This window comes from Microcaecilia unicolor, chromosome 2 (assembly GCF_901765095.1).
Source record: "Microcaecilia unicolor chromosome 2, aMicUni1.1, whole genome shotgun sequence".
NCBI classification, from domain to species: domain Eukaryota; kingdom Metazoa; phylum Chordata; class Amphibia; order Gymnophiona; family Siphonopidae; genus Microcaecilia; species Microcaecilia unicolor.
The window spans coordinates 146,004,015-146,027,313 of record NC_044032.1 but is presented as its reverse complement, the minus strand read 5'-3'; the positions used below and the strand labels follow the sequence as shown (position 1 = coordinate 146,027,313).

Genomic DNA, 23,299 nt, shown 5'->3' with positions numbered 1-23,299 from the left:
TCCATTTGCCGCTTCACTTTCCTGATAGCTTTTTCAACTTCTCTTCGCTTATTTAGGTATTCTCTCCTGTCTTCATCATTCTGAGTCGTCTTATAACTTGTAAAGGCTAGCCTCCTTACTCTTATCTTTTCAGCTACTACATTTGAGTACCAGAGAGGCCTTCTTTTCCTCTTACTTTTATGTAATTTTCTAACATAAAGGTTAGTTGTCTTTAATATAGCTCCATTCAGTCTTCTCCATTGCTGTTCTACATCATTCAGCTGTTCCCATCCCACTAACTGTTCCTTGAGAAATTCCCCCACCTCAGCAAAGTTAGTTCCTTTGAAATACAGGACCTTCAATCTTGAATGAGCCCTCTCTTCTGTTTTAATATTGAACCATGCCATACGATGATCACTAGGTGCCAAATGGTCTGCCACCTTGATGTCAGAAACATACTCTCCATTCGTAAGCACCAGGTCCAGATCAGCTCCATCCCATGTCGGTTCCGTTACCCACTGCTGGAACAATTCTTCCTGTAGGGAATCTAAGATCTCTTTGCTTTTAGACGACCCTGCAGCTGGGTCAGCCCAATCAATATCCGGCATATTGAAGTCACCTATCAGTAGTACTTCCCCTTTCCTAGCTATCTTGCGGATGTCTTCAATTAAGTTCCTGTGAGAGTGGTCTGTATATCACTCTGATATAGATACATTTTCCTTTCCCTCTTTCCAGTTTAACCCACAGCGCTTCTTCCATACCCCACATGTCCTGCAGTTCTGTCACTTGGATAACATTCTTAACATATAATGCCACACCTCCACTCTTTTTTCCTAATCTGTCCTTCCTGAATAGATTATAGCCAGGTATAGCAACATCCCAGTCATGGTTCTACATGAACCACGTCTCCGTGACCGCCACTAAAGCCAAGTCCGCTTCCATCATTGTAGCCTCAAGATATAGAAGTTTGTTTCCCATACTACGGGCATTGGTATACAAGGGTCTCCAGATTATACTCTTTTTATTCTCTTCTATAGAGGCATTAGATGTCCTACCTTTCTTGGGGTTAATTATGGCTTTGTGGCCTTTAATACCCATGCCCATCAATTTTAGTTTAAAGCCCTCTTTAGTACTTTAGCTAGCCTGTTGCTGAAGACACTCCTTCCCTTCCTTGACAGATGGACACCATCACCGCTCAGTACCTCTTGGAAAATCATTCCATGGTCTACGAAACCAAAGCACTCTCATCGGCACCAACCACGCAGCCACGCATTTATCTCCAAGATGTGAGCTTCTCTCATTTTACCTTTACCTTCGACAGGGAGGATCGATGAGAACACCGCCTGGGCACCTAGATGCTTCACCCTCTGACCCAAAGCCACAAAGTCTTGTATGATATGTTCAGTAGGATATTTAGCTGTATCATTTGTGCCAACATGGATGAGTAGCATAGGAGCATGGGCCGTAGGCTTGATGAGTCTAGGCAATCTTTCCACAATATCGCAAATCTTGGCAGAAGGCAGACAGCACACCTCTCTGGACAACATATCTGGCCGGCAGATGGGTGCTTTGGTACCCCTGAGAAGTGAATCTCCAACCACCACTACCTTTCGCTTTTTCTGGGCCAATTGTCCGGCTGTGATGGCATTTTTGGTGATTGTTTCCTCCTGTTGTTTAGATGTTTCTAGCTCTTCTACCTCCAGGGCTGTGAACCGATTCTTTAGTTGAATAGAAGGTGGAGTTGGAGGATTGATCATGTGGGTCTTGGTGACTTGCTTCCAGCTGTGCTCTGTCTGCCCAAGGTCTTCTCTCCCTTTACTGGAAGTCCTCAATGTTTTGACCTGCATCTCCGGGACACATTTCTGGTTGTCCCAGATGTTTCTTAGTCTTGCCACTTTTTCTCTTAGTTCTTGTACTTCTTTCACGAGGGACTCAATGTACGTACATTTATCACATGAAACCAGAATCTTGTCTTGGTCCAAGGGTTTGGTCTTGACAGTGGTAGAAGTTTTAGGGGCTCTTTGATTCTTTACCATAGTTCCAAATGTAGGGGCTGTTGTAGTTGTGATAACAAAATATGTAGCCTGTCACACAACTACCAATCCTGTTTTTTTTTCTCCTACTCCTGTTCTATGGGATGTAGGGGGTAGGTAGTTAATGTGTAGCTTTAGGGTAAGAACTGAGAACCTGTTAAGATTTACTGTGTAGGTGGAATGGAATGGGTATAGCTGATTAACAAAGATTTTTTTTATTATCCTGCCAATACGGTACTGCTAACAGTGAGAGAAGCTTGATGAACAAGTTTAAGGAAGAGAAGGTAAATTGGTATGCTATATGATATATAATGAGAATAACAACTAATGGATATGTTAACAGAGGTCCTTTTTATCTAGAGCAGGAAGGCCCCTGATGCTGAACAGAAGGCTGGGGACATACTGTGATAATGAATGGTTTACTTTTCAGAAACAATTGTAATTTGGATGGAGTTAATTTGTGATAAGTAGTGTATTTAGGAAAGCTATTTAGGAAGTGTCAATCTTGGGGTGGGTGGGCTGAGGGGCAGGGAGAGTGGGCTTAAACTTAAAACCTGTGGAATGTGTTTGCTGTAAAACCTATCTCTAGAGCTGTATTAAGCCACTTATCTACACAGCTGGTTGGGATTAGGGGAAGACATGGTTAAAAAATGCACCAGAAATGCCCAAAACCATAGCTGTAAGGTAGGGATAACCAGAAATATTGCCAGAACAAGTCTTATCTGTGAGCTTTCAGCACTTCAGGCAGGAGTCAAGAGACCTTATGGTAGCCTTCAGCTCTCTCAAAGCAGAAGTTTTAGCCACACCTAAGCTATACAAGCTTGCCAATAGCTACCTCTCTACCCTCATTTACACTGGGAAATAATAGGAATGTGTATTTGTTTTAGACTAATGTTCAAACACTGTGAATGAAGTTGTTTTCAAATTTGTATATCCCATGACTGAGCCAAAACCCCACCCATAATGTAAGGCTTACTGGGTATCAAAGCATCAATCCAAAAGGGCAGGAGCTACAGACATGCAGAAGAAGCCTCAGTCAGTACACAGTCAAATTATAAATCAGTGAATAGCTATCTTCTGGGTAGCAAAACAGAAAATTAGTCCCTGAAGGAGCTCATTGGATCAGTATTTGAGTCCTAATCAAGGGCTCATTTCATGCTGACAAACGAATAACTACGCATTGGCTTTTAGCTTATTTATGTAGCTCCCATGGTCTTATCATTAAGTCCATCATCGTTAATCCTAAAGGTCACGGATTCAAACCCCACTAAACATATAAGCCAGACATAATTTAGCCATCTTGAGAAAGGAGAAAGATGAATCAAGGTTTGTTTGACCTCTCTGCTTGAAGATATCTGACAATCAGCCAAACAAATCTATCCCTACTTACTTCCAAATCTCATGACTAAGGAATATTGTACTTTGAGGAGTTGATATGGAAAGCCAGTTCACAGGGTAAAATAGTATTATTGCCAGTTAACCAGCACTGAGTGGACCCCAAGGGAATATTCAGCAGCCCTTACCAGCTGAATACCCGCTCTTGGCTATTGTGTGAGCAGACTGGGGGTATAGATAGCAGTCCTATCTCTGACCAGTTTAACTTAACCAATTAAGGGGTCATTTTACTAAGGTGTGCTAACAGATTATCGTGTGCTAATGATTAGTACACGATAAATGATAAGATGCCCATTATATTCCTATGGGTGTCTTATCATTTAGCGCATGCTAATTGTTAGTGCACACTAAATTTGTTAGTGTGCGTTAGTAAAAGGACCCCTAAGAGATGAATATAGGCACATCTGGTTAATACCAGCCAGCTACACATACCTGGATGTTTAATGCCTATGGCCTGACATTGAATATCTAGGCATAATTTCAGTGGTGGAAGTCAGTGTTTACAAACATTGCTGAGTGCTGCTGCCTGAATATTATGCCCTGAGATTTTAAGTACATTTGTACATTCGTAGTTCAAATTTGACACAGGCAACATTTCCTTGACATTTTTCCTTGAGTAGGTGTGTATATTCATTTATAGGATTCTAGTGGGAAGCGAGGAGTGGGCACAGAATCAGGCTCTTCAAAATAAACCATATACACTCAAAATGGATTACCAGCAGCGTTCAGAAGCAATACTATTTGCAACACCTTGTGGGACATTGGTGTTCTTTCAACTTTGGTGCTTTTTTCTAGGATTCTAGTGGAGCAGCTCCAATAAACACATACAATTTAGTTGCAACCACTTACACAGGACAGAGCTGGTGTAAATGCTCACAGCTAGATTGTTAAAAAAAAAAAATCATGTAAATGATAGAATTCTATATGTGTGTAACTATGCACCCTGTCTTCACTCTGCCCACCCATGTGTAGGCCCACCACCAAAGTACACACATAGGTGTCATATTATAGAGCAGAATGTAGCCAGAATATTGGCATTTATGCACATATGTGTATGCATATGCACATATATGCCAGCATTCTGGTCATTTATGCACATTCTTGGCACCTAAAGGTTGGTACCCTCTTTATGGAATTCCCCCCCTTCATATCTTATGGTGTTGTCTTTGCCAAAAAGTTTAAAACGTATTTGGCTTTATTTCACATATTTCCAATAGAAGTAAGTTTTAGAAAGAGGATGAAGACTTAATTTATGCATTCATTTAACAAAAATTATAGCCTGCTATTTCAAAAATCAAAGTGGATAACAATGACAACAGGCTTCTACAGGAAAAGGTAACTTGGTTAAATCTCAGTAAGATCTGTGATTCGGTTAACTGTTCTGAGTGGATTTGTTTTGAGGATTTGCAAGATTATTTGAATGTAGTTTTTAATGTGTTTTGTTATTTCTTATATATTCCTATGGGTGTCTTATCATTTAGGGCCTCTTTTATAAAGCCGCACTAGCAGTTCACACGCGGCAGTGCCAACGCAGCCCGTTCAAAGTGAATGGACTTTGTCGGCATTACTGCAGCAGGAGCCATATCCAAGGCTTGATAAAATAGGCCCTTAGTGCACTAATCATTAGCACGTGCTAAATCCATTAGCACACCTTACTAAAAGGACCCCTAACTGTTTTATTCATGTTTTATATTATTTTATATTTATTGTATTTTGGTAATACCCCATAGAACTAGCAGTGATTAGAGGGGTATACATTTTTTTTAATTCTAAATTTGTACCTGAGATATAGGGGTCATTTCACTAAAGGGTATTAAGCCCTTAACGTGTGGTTAACCCATACTAACAGGCTACCACAGAGTGTATTGAAGCATTTTACAGTATTTTGCCTGTTTGCATGCATTAGCCTACATGTTATTGATATTTTTGAAATATTTTAATGAAGGGACAAGTCATGGACAAAGAGTGGGTACATGATAATCAAATAATGCAGAGTTAGCATGGGAACATTTAGCACCTCCTAAATTCTGTGTAGGTACAATATGCTAATGAGAACATTAATGCATGACCTACAATTAACATAACAGAAAATGTGCCACATTCAATGTGGGCTTAGCATAGGGGATAGTCCTGCATTAACCGGGTTGAGCCCAGGTTTTACCACACCTTAGTAAAACAACCCAATGATGCACTAGTGGGATATGAAAGTTGGCTTTCCTCATTATCAAGGAGCTGCTTTAACCATTAGACTATTTTATCACTCTAGTTTCAAAGAAATTCAATATAAAATGGCTGGAAAACTCCAGTTATACAAACTCGCTTGCCCCACTGACTTTCATTTTAAACAAATGAAATTAATCAATCAGGGGCCCTTTTAATAAGGTGCGCCAATAAATGGCCTTTGCTGGTGTAGGCACGTGTATTGGATGTGCGCAGGTCCATTTTTCAACATACCTAAAAAAAGGCCTTTTTTCTGACATAGATGTGCGGCAAAAAAAAATCAGCATGTGTCCATTTTGGGCCTGAGATCTTACCGTTTTCCATTGACATAGTGGTAAGGTATCATGCATTAACTGGGTGGTAATCTTCAGTGCACATACACTGCCGATTACCGCCCGGTTAGTACCACGCGGTAGAAAATAGAAATAATTTTCTGCTGCACATTTTGGATGCACGTCAAAATGACAATTACCGCCCAGCTGGGCGGAGGTTCTAATTTGACGTGCTTTGTATGCGTGTAGGCGCCTACGCGTCTTAGTAAAAGGGCCCCTCAGTAACTAAAAAGAAAAAAGAAAGAAACAGAATATAGAGAAGTAGTGCTATCAACAACATTAGTGAGGAACAAGGGGGAAGAAGTACAATATGTGATAGGACTGTGGGGGAGGGAACTACAATAGGGACATACTGCGCCTTGTTTCACATCCCGACTCGTACAAAAAGGAGATCAGGTAAAGGCATCAGTATTCTCAATGGAGAAGGGTAGAAGTAAAGTCCACAAGCCATTATTAAGATGGAATTGGGAAAATCCACTGCTTATTTCTAGGACAAGCAGCATAAAATCTGTTTTACTCTTTTGGGATCTTGCCAGGTTCTTGTGACCTGGAATAGCCACTGTTGGGAAAAGGATACCGGACTTCATGGACCTTAGGTCTGTCCCAGTATGGCAATGCTTATGTTCTTATGGAGATTTGCAAATAGTTTCTCCCAATGATGGCCAGTATTTCATATTATTCTCACCACTGCCTAAGGGGATCATTCGGCCCCCAGCACTATTCTGCAGATAAAACATGTTAGTCTCAAATCTAATTTAATCTTCTCTACAATGTACATTTACTTCGTGCTTTGTCTCAGTGCATTCCACCAAACACCCAAAATGGATGACAGATGCTGGAGAACAATCAAAGAAACAACTATGTTTCGAAAATCTCTGAAAACATTCTTCTTCAACAAGGCCTACAATGAAAACCTATAACCTTACTAAGTCCACTCAATTATATTGTACACCCTCTATAACTACCTTAACAACTCTCTTCCTTCTTCCCTCTCCCCTTCCTTAACCGCTACACATAACTAACTGTATCTGATATCCAGCTATGACAATGTTATCAAATCTATGTAAGCCACATTGAGCCTGCAAATAGGTGGGGGAAGGTGGGATAGAAATGCAATAAATAAATAAATAAATGTCAAAGTGCCTATTGTTAGTGATGATAACAAACAGACAGTAGAATCTGAGGCTTTTCCTTTTGAACAAATTGTTTGGTTTATACTCCATTATCTGAAGTTTTGTATATTTTTCAGATTAAACTCCAAGCTTCACTCCTCACATTATTGTATTGCATTAATTTTAAAACAGCAGCTATAAACTTAACATTAGTTTTGGAATAAAGCTGAATATATTAAACCTTGTTGCATAAGTTGAATTATGGGAAGCACAAAAGAAAGTACTTGGGTATATTGTAGTAAAGCTGTTTAATAATGTTTAAAAACACTCATTGAAATAAATAAAGTTGCAGAATAGCAGCAGCAGTCATCTAAAGCAGGTTTGTTTCTTCTCCAAAAAGGAGTAAATACCATTAGCACAGAGGTCTCCTAGATAAACTAAAATATACATATCAACCATAGTGCACAATCACAGACAGAAAAGAGGCATAAAGGACTAGACTCTATATCACGCCTAGAAAGTCAGCGCCAAAATGAATTTCACCTAAGCGTATTCTAAAAAGTATGCCTTAATTTAGACATACTTTATAGAATAGGCCTACATTTCCATGCAGTTTATAGAATACGCTGAGTGTCAGACCGTACGATTAAATTTAGTCATGGGCAGTTACGCCAAGTAAAATCTAGTGTAAATGTTGAAGCCTAAATTACACGCAGACCGGGTGCATTCTATAACCACACACATAGATATTAGAAATGCCTATAACTCACCCATTCCACACCCATGGTCACGCCCCCTTTTCAAATATATGACTTAGAACTTAAACGCAGCACATTATAGAATACGCTTAGACAGTTTTGCAAGTAAATTATAATTAATTCCAATTAGTATCAATAATTGCTTGTTAATTGGCAATTATCAGTGCTGACTGGCTTGTTAACCAATTAGGTTATGCATATCATTATATAAAATGCATCAATTTCCGCATGGAAATCGCAACGCGATATATAGAATCTGGGGGATAAAGAGCAATTCTATAGCTGGGTGCCTGAATGTGCTTGCCACTCATACAGAATACCAGCACTTGTGTACACTTATCCGTGAAATTGCCAGGTCAACTTAACATTTTTTCTCTAATGGCACATGTAAGTGGCATAGTGCTTAAATGCAAGGAACGATGGGTGGAGCATAGGTGGGATATAGGCAGGAGACCTACTTACATATGTATGTATAACATAGTAAGTTGTGCATATCCCTTCCATGTTTAGGTGCCTGCAGTTATGCTAGGCCTGTGCTAATTTTTTTTAATTTTTTTGTTTGTTTGTTACATTTGTACCCCGCACTTTCCCACTCATGGCAGGCTCAATGTGGCTTACATATTGTATACAGGTACTTATTTGTACCTGGGGCAATGGAGGGTTACGTGACTTGCCCATAGTCACAAGGAGCTGCCTGTACCTGAAGTGGGAATCAAACTCAGTTCACCACCCTAACCACTAGGCCACTCCTCCACTGTAGGTACATTAATATAAGGTGCACCAATATTGGGTTATGCTAGTATTCTTTAACAACATTTGGACACTGTAGTAATGTGAACCCAGAGCCCAGGTAAGACATAGTCATATAGTGGTTGCAGGTAAAGGAAAATAACATTTATTAAAGCTGTTAAGTCAAGGGCCCTGTTCCATTCACAGGTAGGCAACATAAAACTAGTCTATAAATATAATAGTGTTGTCATGTGGCCTGTATGATACACAGTGTGTCTGTATCTACAGGGCCAATGTGTATCATATTGCTTCTCAGCACAGTAGCGCATTTTACTTGACCCTAGCCTGGTTCCTCCAAGTTACCAGTGCAATCTCTAGTAATTACTTGGGTCAAAAATACAAAATCTGCAAGGTTCCAGGTAGAGCTTGGCCTACCTGACTATAGCAGCTGCAGTTCACACACTGGTGGTGGAGGCATATGCTGTGGGGCATCGCTGCTTCCCTCTGGGCTTCCTTAACCTATTTATGGCCTTAGCTTTTATACTTCCTTGGCTTCGCCCTCCTAGCTCTAACCCTCCTGTGTCACTTCCCCCCTGGGCTGGACTGTGAGTCTTAAGGTAGCTCTGATACATTTATCGTTTATTTATTTACTATACCGTCACTTATTGCATAGCAAGCCAGAATGTTTACTAGTCAGAAATTGTACAATAACACACAGATTAATTTAAGCTAGGAATTCCATTAAATGATAAGACAAAACAAACAAAACTTCCGTACCGAAGATAATAACATAGGCACTCACGCCCAATAGTCATACATATTTATCCAATGTTAGCATTTCTTTACAACAGTCTAAAGCACCCTAAGCACCTGTGTGATCTTCCTTCTAAAATGTAGTGTTACATATCAAGGGCTGTTTGATAAAAATAAATTTTCAGAGCTTTACAGAAAATAGAGTATGATTGTTTTAATCTAATTGGCTGTGGCAGAGAATTCCATAATGCTGGGAGAAAAAGAAGAATGCTTGAAGGTGGGGGTATCACTAGTCTATTGTCACGCCTCTTACCTTGCCGGTAATGGCACTCCCCTCGTTGGTGTAGGGCTGGGGTTCCCTTCACAGCATCTCAGCCCTGCCTCCTTGCTCTATGTGGATTGGATCCCCGTGACTGGTGTCCTGGTTGTCTATCTCTCAGCCCTTACCTATGGGCTCTCTGCCCCGCCTCCTTGCTCAATGGGGATTGGATCCCCATGACTGGTGTCCTGGTTGTCCATCTCTCAGGCCTTAACCTATGGGCTCTCCCTTGTCTCCTCTGCTCTTTCCCTATTGGATGCCTGGCTGCTTCCCTTACTCTCCTTCTCAGCTGTTTCCAGTGAATGCCTAATGCCAGCACTATTTCTGTGGAACCCTTCCCTGCCTCATTGCTTCGGCTTCTACTTTGATAGGTGTTACTTGCTCTGTAGTTTGCTTCTTCTCTACTTTGTCCCTCGTTGTTGACTTTGCCTGTACCTGGATTACTCTCTTGCCTGCTGCCTGCCTATTGACATTGCCGGTGCCTGGATTACTCTCTTGCCTGTTGTCTGCCTATTAACTTTGCCTGTACCTGGATTATTCTCTTGACTGCTGCCTGCCTATTGACAGTACCTGTACCTGGATCACTCCTCTTGCCTGCTGTTTGCCTATTGACATTGCCTGTACATGGATTACTCCTCTGCCTGCTGCCTTCCTGTTGACTTTGCCTGTACCTGGATCACTCTCTTGCCTGCTGCCTGCCTGGCAGCTAGTTTCCATAGGTTTAAAACTAGAAGTTTCTGCCACAGCAATAACAGATAGTCTCTAGAAGGCACAGAAGGGCCCAGTTCAGTCTTAGAAAGAAAATAAAAATATAAGAGAGGGAAGCAAGTATTATTAACTAGTTTCCATAGTGCACAATCCCTTTTCCCTATAGTTTTAAACTGAAAATTTCTCTAGAGGTAGAAACTTAACAGCCAAAAGTATAAAAAGGATAGTAGCTAGGCTTGAACTGTTCTGAAAGATAATTATTCTCTGTTCTTGCCTGCTGGAGAGGTAGCACAGCAGTTGACCTGAATTAGGTGTGAATTTGATTACAGGGCTAGCTTCAAAGGGTTTGTTTGAAATAGTCTCCTTAGAATCTAAACTATGTAGATAGGTAAGGTCCCACTCAACTTTCTTACTGAGAAGTTCTGAGTTAAGGGGACATTTCTGTGGGTAAATGATATCATTTTATTCTGAGCTTGGTAACTTAAAGATTAGGGTTTAAAAGAGGAACTGTAGGATATTGATAAACACAGTTAGAATTTTAAAATAAAAAAAAAGCAAGCAAACTTTATTAGCTATTCTCCATAGCCTTTTCCCCATAGCTTTAAAGCTTGAAGTTTCAGCCACAGCTTAAAGATAAGCGTTTAAAAGAGGACTTGTGGGATATTGATAAACAGAATTTTAAAATAAATAAAAACAAGCACACTTTATTAGCTAGTCTCCATAGGTTTAAAACTTGAAGTTTCTGCCACAGCATTAACAGATAGTCTCTAGAAGGCACAATGAGCAGAACACAGATGAGTGTTTTGGAGGTATCCTATATAATAATTCTCACCTCCAACATTCTGAGGCTGCCTGGAACCGTGGTCTGCTAGGTGCTGTAGATCAAACTGACGTCATGAATCCCACTGATTGGCTGCGCCTCAGGTGAAGTCACAAAGCAAGCAAACCTATGAGATGCTGCAGGACGTTTAATAGACAGGAGTGGAAGTGAGCAAAGCAAGTCTATGGTAAGTAAGGAAGCCCATTGGTCAATCTCTGTTTCCACTCTCCTACGCAGCCGTCATTGGTATACACTCAAAAACAAGCAAACCTAGGAGCTGCTGCTTAACATTGGCGTTTTAAAATTGTTGTTCCATCTGAAACAAGTCTAAAGCTGTTTCAACTGGATAGACAGTGCCTTAAAACGTGGAGGACAAAAGGAGGGGGGAGACAGACAGACCCTGCAACTGGGAGGAAGGGAGGGCGACCGACCCGGCAACTGGGTGGGAGGCAGAGAGGGATGGAGGGAGGGGGGACCCTGCAACTGGGAAAAAGGGAGGGAGGAAGGAAGGGAGGGGGGACCCTGCAACTGGGAGACAGACCGGGGGGACAACGACCCTGGAACTGAAAGGGAGGGGGGACCCTGGCACATACTCTCTCACACACACACTCGCACCCAGTCTCACTCTCTCTCTGTCACACACACACACACACACACACTCGCACATTCGCTCTCTCTCACACAGTCACTCTCACACACACTCTCTCAAACATACACACTCCGAGGAAAACCTTGCTAGCGCCCGCTTCCTTTAAAACAGAAACGGGCCTTTTTTACTAGTCTGAAATAAGGACAGTAAGCAGTATTTCTCACTCTTTTGGTGCAGTTGTAAACCATATGAAAGCATTACAGATATTATTATGTTACTTTCAGGCTCATTTTCAAAAGAGAAAAACATCCAAAAAGTGACATAAGTCTGCATTTGGATGTTTTTCTCACAAAAACGTCCAAATCAGTATTTTTGAAACCTCTTTTTAGACGTTTTTCTCTGAAGTCCATTACAAGTGCATCTAAATCTTAAGGGGGTATGTCAGGGGTATGTTCATGGCAGGACTCAGGTGTTCCTAAGACTTAGACATTTTTCAGGCATAATGGATCAAAACAAAAACGTCCAGGACTAAAACTTAGACGTTTTGAGCTAGACCTACTTTTATAAAAAATAGCTGTATTGGGAATTGAACCCACTACCCCAGGATCAAAATCCACTGCACTAACCACTAGGTTACTCCTCCACTCCACACAAAAAAGTGCCCCAAATGACCAGATGATCACTAGAGGGAATCAGGGATCACATCCCCTTACTCCCCCAGTGGTCACTAACCCCCTCCCACCCTTAAAAATGTGATTAAAAATAATACTTGCCAGCCTCAGATGTTATACTCAGGTCCATTAGAATAGCATGCAGGTCCCTAGAGTAGTCTAGTAGCAGTGCAGTACACTGCAGACAGGTGGACCCAAGCTTATACCTACCCCTACCTGTTACACTTGTGGAGGAAACTATGAGCACTCCAAAACCCACTGTACCCACATATTGGTGCTCCTTCACCCATAAGGGCTATGGTAGTGGTGTACAGTTGGGGGTAGTGAGTTTTGGGGGGCTCAGCAGACAAGGTAAGGGAGCAATGGTGAGATGTGTACCTGGAAATGTTTTATAAAGTCCACTACAGTGCCCCCAAGGATGTCACGTTTCCACTATTCTACCTGATGCCAAGCTTTCTATTTTTTTTATAACATCTGAGCCTTGTGTCTATTGTTTATCATTAGATTTGGGCTTTGAATTTAGATCTATAGATAAAGAGAAGTCTCATTACATATATCTAAATACCAGAGTATTATTTTTCCATACTTCATAGCAAGAATGCACATTCCTTAATTATCAGTCCCAATGTAAATGGTTCCATCCCTGTGTGGATTCTCTGATGCCGTGTGAGGCTTTCTTTCCAACCAAAGCTTTTACTACACTCTAGACATGCAAATGGTCTCTCTCCTGTGTGGACTCTCTGATGCACTTTGAGATTTACATTACAACCAAAGCTTTTTATCACACTTAGAACATATGAGTGGTTTCACTCTGTTGTGGATTTTCTTGTGTATTTTATATGTTTTTCATTTGGACGTGTTTTTTTTTTTGTTTGAAAATGGACCAAAAAATAAAACACCCAAATCACAAAACATTTTTCCAAACAGTATTTTCAAAAGGAAAAGATAGACGTTTTTGTTTGTTGAAAATGACCTTCTTTCCTGTTCAGATGTTGGACGTTTTTGTAAAATGCCCCTCTTTGTATCATTACCAACCTGAAAAATCACACAAACTTTTCAAATTTATGTTCAGAATACCCTTTTAGCACATACTCCTCTCAAAATTTGCAAAATATGAATGTTATAAAAAAATATGTATATGCTACTTAAACATATACCTAAATGAAAAAAATAACGATATGCATGGATAAATGAAGTGAGGTAAGCAACATAACCCCTCTTCAAATATTTTTTCAATGTATATACCCAGGTTTCTATCACTTGATCATGGACAGTCCTAATGGGCAGATGGTTTCAAATGCCAGCACGTTAGGAGAAGAACTTAGTTAGCCTTTTGCATCACACAGGTAATATCAATTCCTAGGCCTACTGCTGGATCCACGGCCCATGATCTTCTTGGGACATGCCATTTTCATTCAGTTTGATGAAGTAGATGCAGGATAAATGGAAGGTCTATATAGATATTTGGCAATGCTGTGTCAGTAGTGCTTGCTCTAGATGCTTCCTCTTTTATGGTTGGTGCAGATGGCTTTGTGCTTGAAGAGCTCCAGCCTAGAGTAGCCTAATGGTTAGTGCAGCTGCCTGAGAACCTGGGGAATCAGACTTAATTCCTACTGCAGCTCCTTGTGACTCTGGGCAAGTCACTTAACCCTCCATTGATCCAGGTACAAAATAAGTTTGTTTATATTTATTAAAATTCTTCTATACTGCATTTTCCAAATGAGCGGGTCAAGGTGGTGTGCAATCCGAAAACAACACAAATTTGGAAAGAACACCAGTAAGTGGGTTAGGAAAGAGGACACCATTCAGCAACTCAAAACAAAACTTACACACATAGGACCCAATTCTAAAAATTGCACCTAAAATTATCGCGCATTAGGCAATAGCACCTAAGCGTATTCTAAATACCACCTATAAATCTAAGTTCAGTATTTAGAATACGCTTAGGTGTAGTTTATGTGACTAAATCTACGTGCATCCATTTACACCAATCAAAATCTGGTTTAAATCCCTGCACATAGATTTATGCTCACTGGCCCATATTTTATAACAAAATGCCCATTTCCATGCCCATAACCACACCCCTTTTCACCTGCACAAGTTAGAATTTATGCATAGCACATTACAGAATACGCTTAGAAAGGTACACGCATAAATTCTAAATTTTGCCAATTAGTGCACGTTATTGCTTGTTTAGAGCTGTTAACAATGCTTAACAGCTTGTTAAAACAATTAATCTATGCATGTAGTTGTAGAATACACCTAGATTTATGCATAGAACTGCGCATAACTCTAGGCATGCTATATAGAATCCGTGGGATAATGGGCTAGATTCTATATATGGCGCCGTGAAAATCAGCACTAACAAAAATATGCCTAGGCATATTCTATAAACCATACCTAACTTTAGGCATGGTTTATAGAAAATGACTAAACCCACATGACTAAACCTAGTAGCAGGAATTCACGTCAAGTAAAACTTGGTGTAAATGCCAGCAACTAAGTTAGGCACAGAGTGGGTATATTCTATAGCAGTGTGCATAATTTTTAGTAATGCCTATTCCCTGCCCATGGCTACGCCCCCTTTTTGGCAGTGTGCAAGAAAATTTACTTGCATCATTGTATAGAATATGCTTTGCTGGTGGAGGGTAGGAAAGGGTGGTAGGGGGATGGCTGGAATGTACATGAGATCTTTTGTTGTGATTTTAGTATGTCTTTTCTGGTTTTCATGCTATTGTTCTGTATTGTTTTTCAAAAATTTAATAAAAATGCAATATGAAAAAAAGAATACACTTAGAAAGTTTGTGCATAAATTCCAATTAAAGCCAGTTAGTGTCAATAATTGCCTGTAAATTGGCAATTATGAGTGGTGATTGGCTTATTAAGACTATTAAGTTGCATGCGCAGTACACAATGCTCCTGAATCGCACACACAACTCAAGTCACACTATATAGAATCTGAAGGAATATATATGTATAATATGTAAACCAATTTGTAATTACAGAAATTATATCAAATCCCACCCCTTTTCTCTTTCCATAGCAGCAACACCATAGAGGAAGTCAATATATCCTTGAAAAGAATAAAAGTATGGAGAGAAGGTGGTCATCATTGTTTGGCTAGGAATGAAGAAATTGGGTACATTTTCTTAGAGTCTTTTCTAGACTGAACAGTCTAGCATAGCTGCCAAGTACCCACTTCAAAAAGGAACATTTTTGGCAAGGTTTGGTTTAAACATACATCCAAAAGCACTGTGGTTATTTGTAGTCCTTGATTTGACACATTTAAATCAGTGCTGCAGGTCCAATAATGAATCAAGATGAGGTCGTCAGAAACCAAGGATTTGCCTAAAATAATATTATCTGAGAACCCTTGAGGAAGCTCTGACTGCCAAAACATGGCCCGTGTTGGATCCATAGAAGTGATTCGTTTCTTCACTTGATATTCACCATTTTGAATAAAAGATTTGACTCCATCATCCTGGTTCATTGTCCTGTGGTCATTCCCAACCCCTTTTGGCTTCTGTTGTTCTTCTGTGGGAGTGGACTGGTTCTCTTTGGTTTCAAAAGATACTGGAGAAGAAATCTAAGCAAAGATACTATACCAAGAAATTAGTGAAGGTAAAGATACCATTTAAATGAGGAGGTCATGATGGTAACCATCCAACTAGAGTCACAGCCATTGGAGAAATAAATTAAACTATTTGTCTGAAAAACATCAATGAGTTCTACAAATTGTGCTTTTAAACTGGGTGAGTGGGTGAATCAGAAAGTGAAAACTCTATGGTGTGTGTGTTGGAGGGGAGGGGGTTGAAAGATTTAGGTGGTTATTTTAGAAGCTCTATTTTGTTTTGGACATCTTAAAACTGGTATTTAGACATCCATACTGTATGGACATCCAAATCCCAACTTTACAATGGCAGGACATACACTGCAGTATGTCCTTATGGAAAGGGTGTGTGGTCTGCGCATATTTTGGGCAAGATTAGGGAGGGCCCAAAATATGGACGTCCAACTCTGATCACAGAAGGAGAAGGGACATCCAAGTCTAAAAAGATGAATGTTCATATTTAGACTTGCTACTTGTCACGTTCAGATTACAGAAAGGTGTTCTGATTGAGTAATTCTCCACTAAGGGGGAGATTATATATATGACGCCTAAACGGCACAGAAATGAATGCCGACTAAGCGTATTCTATAAGGAGCACCTAGAGTTAGGCATGATATATAGAATACATGTGGTTGGCATCCTGGTGCCTAAAACTATGGGCATCTATTTACACCAATGAAAATGTGGCATAAATCCTGGCATGTAGATTTAGGTGTACTGATCCATATTCTATAACTATGCACATGAATTTCAGAATGTCCACAAAATGCCCATTTCCCCACTCATAACCATGTCCCTTTATGCCTGTGTGTATTAGAAGTTAGGCACACTGCATTACAGAATGCGCTTAGTGAGTTGTGCACGTAAATTCTAATTAGTGCTCCTTATTGCTTGTTAAGAGCTGTTATCAATGTTGATTAGCTTGTTAAACCAATTAAGGGCCCTGTTTACTAAGCTGCGTTATAGGCAAGTTAGCATTTTTAACGTGCGTTAAAATTTTTAATGCATGTTAACCATGTACACTCCTACAATATCCCTATAGGCACCTACATAGTTAGCGCGCACACTAATTGTAGACACGTTAAAAATGCTAACGTGCCTTAGTAAACATGGCCCTAAGTTATGAGTGTTGTTATAGAATACGCTTGGATTTCAGCGTGGATCTCTACGGCCCCCCTTTTATCAAGCTTCGCTAGTGGCTGCAGGTGCAGTAATGACAACAAAGTCCATTCACCTTGAATGGACTTTGTCGGTATTACCTTGTGAAAGCCATTAGCATGTCTTGATAAAAGGGGCCCTAAGTGCACTATATAGAATTTGTGGGTAAATGGAAATAAAAAGAAAATCACAGTAGGATTTCTTTTCTGTCTCTGGAATGCTCACAATTAAAAAAAAATTCATAAAAAGCTGCAATGGGATTTCAACTGGCAACCTTGTGATTTCTGTTCTGGTTCTCACTTAGCTGCTTTAACCATCAGGCTATTTTATAACCATTACTGCCATTTTATAATATGGCCATTCCTCTCCCACCACACAGCCATCCCTGCCTCCCATTTTGCACAGCTCATAACTTGAATGTTTCAGTGTGTAAAATGGATGTTCATGCTGGACGTTTATAGCATATGAACATCGATCTACCATGTATTTTAGAACAGGTTGTATCCTGTTCTAAAAAACATATGAGATGGATGTCCATTTGTGAAGTACTGACTAGGACATCCACATTCTGAGTTGGAGGAGTGGCCTAGTGGTTAGGGTGGTGGACTTTGGTCCTGGTGAATTGAGGAACTGAGTTCGATTCCTGGCACAAGCAGCTCCTTCTGACTCTGGGCAAGTCACTTAACCTCCATTGCCTGCCGCATTGAGCCTACCATGAGTGGGAAAGTGCGGGGTACAAATGTAAATAAAATAAAAAAATGCTCCTCCACCGCACCTCCATGCATTGTAGACAGAGGTCATGGCTCCTACACATGTTAAAGAATTTGGTAAAGTGAACAGCAAATATCTACATCTTTCTGCTAAATTGGGCTTTTGGAGCATTTGATATATGAAAAATGCCAAACATCCCCTGTATTCACCCCCTTCAGACCAAACATGGTTGAGGGAATAAAGGTCTGATGCTTTAACTAACTAGACTACTTTTTTTTGAAGTACTGAGCTCACCTTTTGTGATTACTATTTCTAGCAATTTATAACAGTAATATACTAGTGAATATTGAACCAAAAATGTGATTACCATATCACTAAAGTTCTTTCTGAAGACTGTTTAATTTACTGATTTACATGTAAGAATTTCTCTGTAACTGAGTGAGCATTCCCCCCCCCCCCCCCCCCTCAATAGAACAGCTATTTTATCAAGGAAAGCATCATGGAAGAAGATTGATTGTTTTCTTTTGTTATGGAGATGACTTTCCGAGAGAGCATGTTTGGAGAAATAAAAGTATTGTTCCACAAATTGGATCTTAAATGTCTCGCTCATTTCAGAGTATTGTTTAGAGCATCTTGCAAAACCCAGTACTAAATGGTACAGTAAATAAAAGCATTTGCTAAAGTAAAATTACTTCTTTGACTAATGAAAATGAGCTTTCGGAAATAACAATGTCTGCTGGCGAGCTACATTAAAATATGTAATGTAATATATGCCAAAAGCTGACTAGTAAGTAGGAGCAGGAAGTTAGCAAAGCTATTATCATTTTATTAAATTAATCATAAGGGAGCATATTGAAATATGGAAAAAAATTGGAATTTTTTATTTAAGCCTTTATGGAAAGACATGCTAGTAAGCAGTAGAAATTACAGAGTGTTGCATTTAATTTTAGTCAGATGGTGAAAAGCTATTAAGGACAAAATATAGTTGTTAAATTATTTGAACACTGGAAGGTTTTCTTTTTATATAGAAATAACAACACTATAAAGCTGTATGTGGTATTTTGAAACATGAAATTAACAACTTCGAATTATATTGTTTTTTACAATGAATATGTTTTAGGGTATTAATCTCTCAGGTTTTTGCATATTATCTTTTATTTGTGAATGATTAGACTGAATAGTATTCCTAATTTTATTGAGCCTGATTAATAAGATATAACTATGGAGAAGCTGATATATTTACAAGGGTTGTAGTGCCGCTGCTGTATATTTTTCTTATACTTTGCTATTAGTATGGAGACAGAGCTCTCAATTCTCAATATTGCTATCACCTGGTGTTTGCTAAATCACTGTAAAATTCCTGCAACAGCTGTTTGATCCTGGGGAAACATTCACTTCATAATGCTGCAATAAAGTGATCATTGCCACTTAGATGCCCATTAATTGTGTAAGCAAGGATTACTGCCAGATGTTTACATTAGAAAGAAAAATACCCTTCACTATTTATTTTCCACTTATAATCATCCTTTTTATACACTTTAAATTAGGTCTGCTTGTTATTTCTCATGCAAAGTCCTTATCCCCTTTTCATGGGATTTGATTAGAAAGGAAATAATGCATTTATTTCTTGTAGATAAATTTAAATGCTGCTAATGTATTTATAGATGGCATAAGAAGCATGCTTTTTAGTATTTCAGTGCAGTGTACTAGGAAGCAGACAATATTGGAAGGTTCAGCGACAGTTCTGAGAAGTTCTCCTATGCCTATATAACCCCAACCCCTTCCCCCTCCCCTTTCATGCACATTCTATTCTTTTTTCTGGATAAAGGAACACTGGTAAATGCTTACTCTTGACCTGGGGGAAGGGAGACAAGAGGGACAGGCTTCATGTCAAGCTCATTTTGTGTATATATGCAGAAAGCCAAAAAACTATCCTCATACTTGAAGGGTTTGAATTTTTATCAAAGTTTTATTTTATTGCAAATGTCTTCAGTAGTAACCATTTGGCATCCAGGGCATTTGTGAGTAAAACAAAATCTGAACATTTCATTAACATATCCAGAGTCATGCACAATTTGTTTGCTCTGGCCCATCCAATCTCGGCTCAGGTCTGTCCACCCAGTTTTAAGCGCGGTTGACTTAAAGCGAACAGAGCAAAGCCAAAGCAGCAGCCTTTCACTAATTCATTTCTACTATCGTTGCGCCGTGGCTCGCTCAGCTGATCTCCCAGTCCCACCTACCTTTTCGGCAGACTCGGCACGGCAGTGAGTCGACTCGGCACTGAATAAACATGGTCGCAGCTCTTGACTTTGTGGCGACTGGTGCGTGCAGAGGTGGGCTCTGCCCTGTTGCCCAGGGCATGAAAAAAGTCTTTTAGCACTTAATTCCATAGGGGGTGGATAGGGAGTAGGACAGGGCTGATGCTAGGCTACAGGGAGGAGTGGGGTGGTAGGATAGGGCTGATGCTTAGCTATGGGATGGATGGGGGGTAAGGTAGAGAAAGGAAGGGCTGATGCTGAGCTATGGGGATGGGTAGGGAGTATGGAACAGAAAAGCTGATGCCAGGCTGCTGGGATGTAGGGGTAGGGTAAGGAAGGTCTTTATGTTTTTATAATATGTTTTAAAATTAATGTGTGTTGAATTGTGATCTGTTTAGAATTGCAGAGATAGTGTGGCATAAAAATGTAGAAAATAAATCAATACATTTATAATTTTTGGTCCTTTATTCTGTAATTGATGAGGGTTGGTCTGTGGTTTGCATGTGACCGAGCAGGTGAGAGTTTCTGCTTGGCAGAATGTGGTTTGTAAGGGGATCTATGAGTCTGACTTGTCTGGGTTTTCCAATGGGGTGCGTATTGCTGTTGTGTATATTCACTGCTGCCTTTTTAAAGGTACTGCTATTGGAACTGGTGTTATGGTTTGCAATATAGGCTCTAAGAAGTCTCTTTGCAGGATCACAAAGTACTTAGCAATGAAGGGACTTTGTGTTGCTATTATTGAGGTGCTACCACAATTTGAATACATTTTTCCAGGATTGTGGAGGTGCTAAGCTTTATTATGCTTCTGCTACCTATGTTGTTGGAAGTAAACTCAGAAGATCCTTATCACAAAACTTACTGAAGTTATTGTGATTTTAGCTTCCAGGACAGAAAATTCTGAGAAGTGTTCCCGAGATAGACAGTGTTCCTTAGTCTGCCCCCCACGGCAAAACAAAGCTACTTAAAAAAAAACATGTGTTGAGGAGCACAGTGAGGATGCAGATAGAACTGAAAAACCACGTCTAGAGGAGCATGACAAGGATGCTGTTCCCTCAACAAGTTCTACTTTATGCTCACAGATCAGTAAACCTGGTGTGCAACCAGAAATCCAAGATGGCCGCATTCTATTGAGACGCTGTGAGTCGCGTTCCATTGCTGCTTCTACGATGCCTAAACGAAGGGGGAGAGTGATAGCCAGAGCCCCGCTACCTACTCCCTCCTTACCTGGTCCTATGGACCGCTTTGCTCGACCGCAGAGAGTTGCTTTAGAAAGCGGGACGCTGCCAGTAGGGATGTCCGGCGTGTTAGGAGAATCGGTCTCCCCTGGATTAGACACCACTCTCAGCCCCGCTATGCAGACTCCACCTCCCCAACCGGTTGGAGCAAGCTCCTTTTTGGGTTATAAGATATTATTATTTCCTGATGTCTCTAAGGAGACAAGGAGACGAAGGAAACAATTCTTGCTCCTTAAGCCTGAAATAATACAATTGGGGGGCACCTTTTTTTTAAGGTACCCCTGCAAATGTATAGTAAGACTTGATGGGAAGAAATATGTGTTTACAGAGCCCGCGCATGTATCAGCTCTTATAACTTCGGTAAAAAAGGATAAGCGCTAAAGGAATAAGTAACTCATCTCAATAGAATTTGCGTTAACTTAATTTAATTTCCTACATTTGTTTTTTTATTCTCCTTGTATTCCTAAACCTTGGATTTCCAATTTATGGACTTGAGTATTAATAACCTCTTAATAGATTGTTAATCTTTAATGATATATGTTTAATTTTTATGTTGCTTTTCCTACCAAGATGTTTTCTTGAAATCTTTGATGAAACTGAATAAATAATAAATTTAAAAAAAACCTGGTGTGCAACCGATGGAATTACTTTCAGATTTATCCAACATTGATGAACCACCAAAACAGCCAAAGTTACAGGCTTTCCCAGTTTGTACAATTAGTGGCAAGTCCCGAAGTTTTTCATCTCACTTTGACCTACAAAGTGTCATAGGTTACTATAGAGCTCATTTAAAACAAAACCATCCAGAACTAACATTAAGACATTTTGAACTACACCTGTTTTTATAACAAGGCACAAAAGGGTGCCCTAAATGACCAGATGACCACTGGAGGAAATCAGGGGTGACCTCCCAGTGATCACTGATCCCCCCACCCCCCACAAATGTGAATACAAATATGATTTAGCAACCTCTATGACAGATTTAGATGTTAGAGCCAGGTCTAATAGAGCAGCATGAAGGTCCCTGGAGTAGTGTAGTGGTCAGTGCAGTGCACCATGGAGTGGGTGACTCTGGTCCCTATCTCCTTCTACCCCATCCTGCCATCTTATGCTTCCATGAGAAGGGCTGAGTGAGTGAGCTCCACAGCCACGGTCTGACTATCCTGCCCATCTTATGCTTCCATGAGAAGGGCTGAGTGAGTGAGTGAGCTCCACAACCATGACTATTAAGCTCTAGCCAACGGGCCCCTCTTCGGTCCGACTATTAAGCCCCTCACTGCTATGACTTCATGAGTTCAGCCAGCTCAGCCCTGCGGGGTCTTCGGCCACCTGGTCCCCCGGGCCTCGGAAGGGCCATCTGGTTCCCCGGGCCTCAGAAGGGCCATCTGGTGCTCCTTTGGCCACCTGGGCTCAGCCCCGTTTCCAGTCACCATCCGGACCATCTGGTGCCTCCCCAAGCGGCTGGGCTCTTAGCCCCATTTCTGCCCGGGCCATCTGGTTCTCCGGGCTGAGGGCAGGAAGGGAGAAGGAGACCAGCGACATGAGCTGCTCCCTCAGTGGAGGACTCGCCCTTCTGCTGGGCCCACCCACTCCCTACCTCCCTTATGGTTCCGGGAACATTATCTCCCCTCCGCCCAGTGACTTCTGGGCAGGGCCATTCTTTTGGCGTGCTGTGGGTGAAGGGGAGGCCTATGCCGGCTCAGGACCCCTGCTCCCTGAGCTCCCCTTCAGCCATCTGGTTCCCCGGGCCTGTAATTATACTATTATGTGTGACATATTTACTTAATATAAACTCTGGAAACTCTTAATAGTGTAAGCATAAAAATACGCAAGAGGAAAAAGCCTCAAGAAGCTCCTCTTCTGCTTACAATAGCAATAAGAGGGCTAAGACTTTTTTCATCACGGGCAA

General features: G+C 40.6%; 1 long non-coding RNA gene across 1 annotated transcript; it reads right to left on the bottom strand.

Moving 5' to 3' along the window:
- Nucleotides 1-10,952: 10,952 nt before the first annotated feature.
- Nucleotides 10,953-16,716, bottom strand: LOC115462303. Its single transcript, XR_003940807.1, has 3 exons — nt 16,655-16,716; nt 15,367-15,376; nt 10,953-10,964 (listed from the first exon to the last, which is right to left on the bottom strand). It is a non-coding gene; the product is annotated as an uncharacterized LOC115462303 (long non-coding RNA).
- Between the last annotated feature and the right edge of the window lie 6,583 nt (nt 16,717-23,299).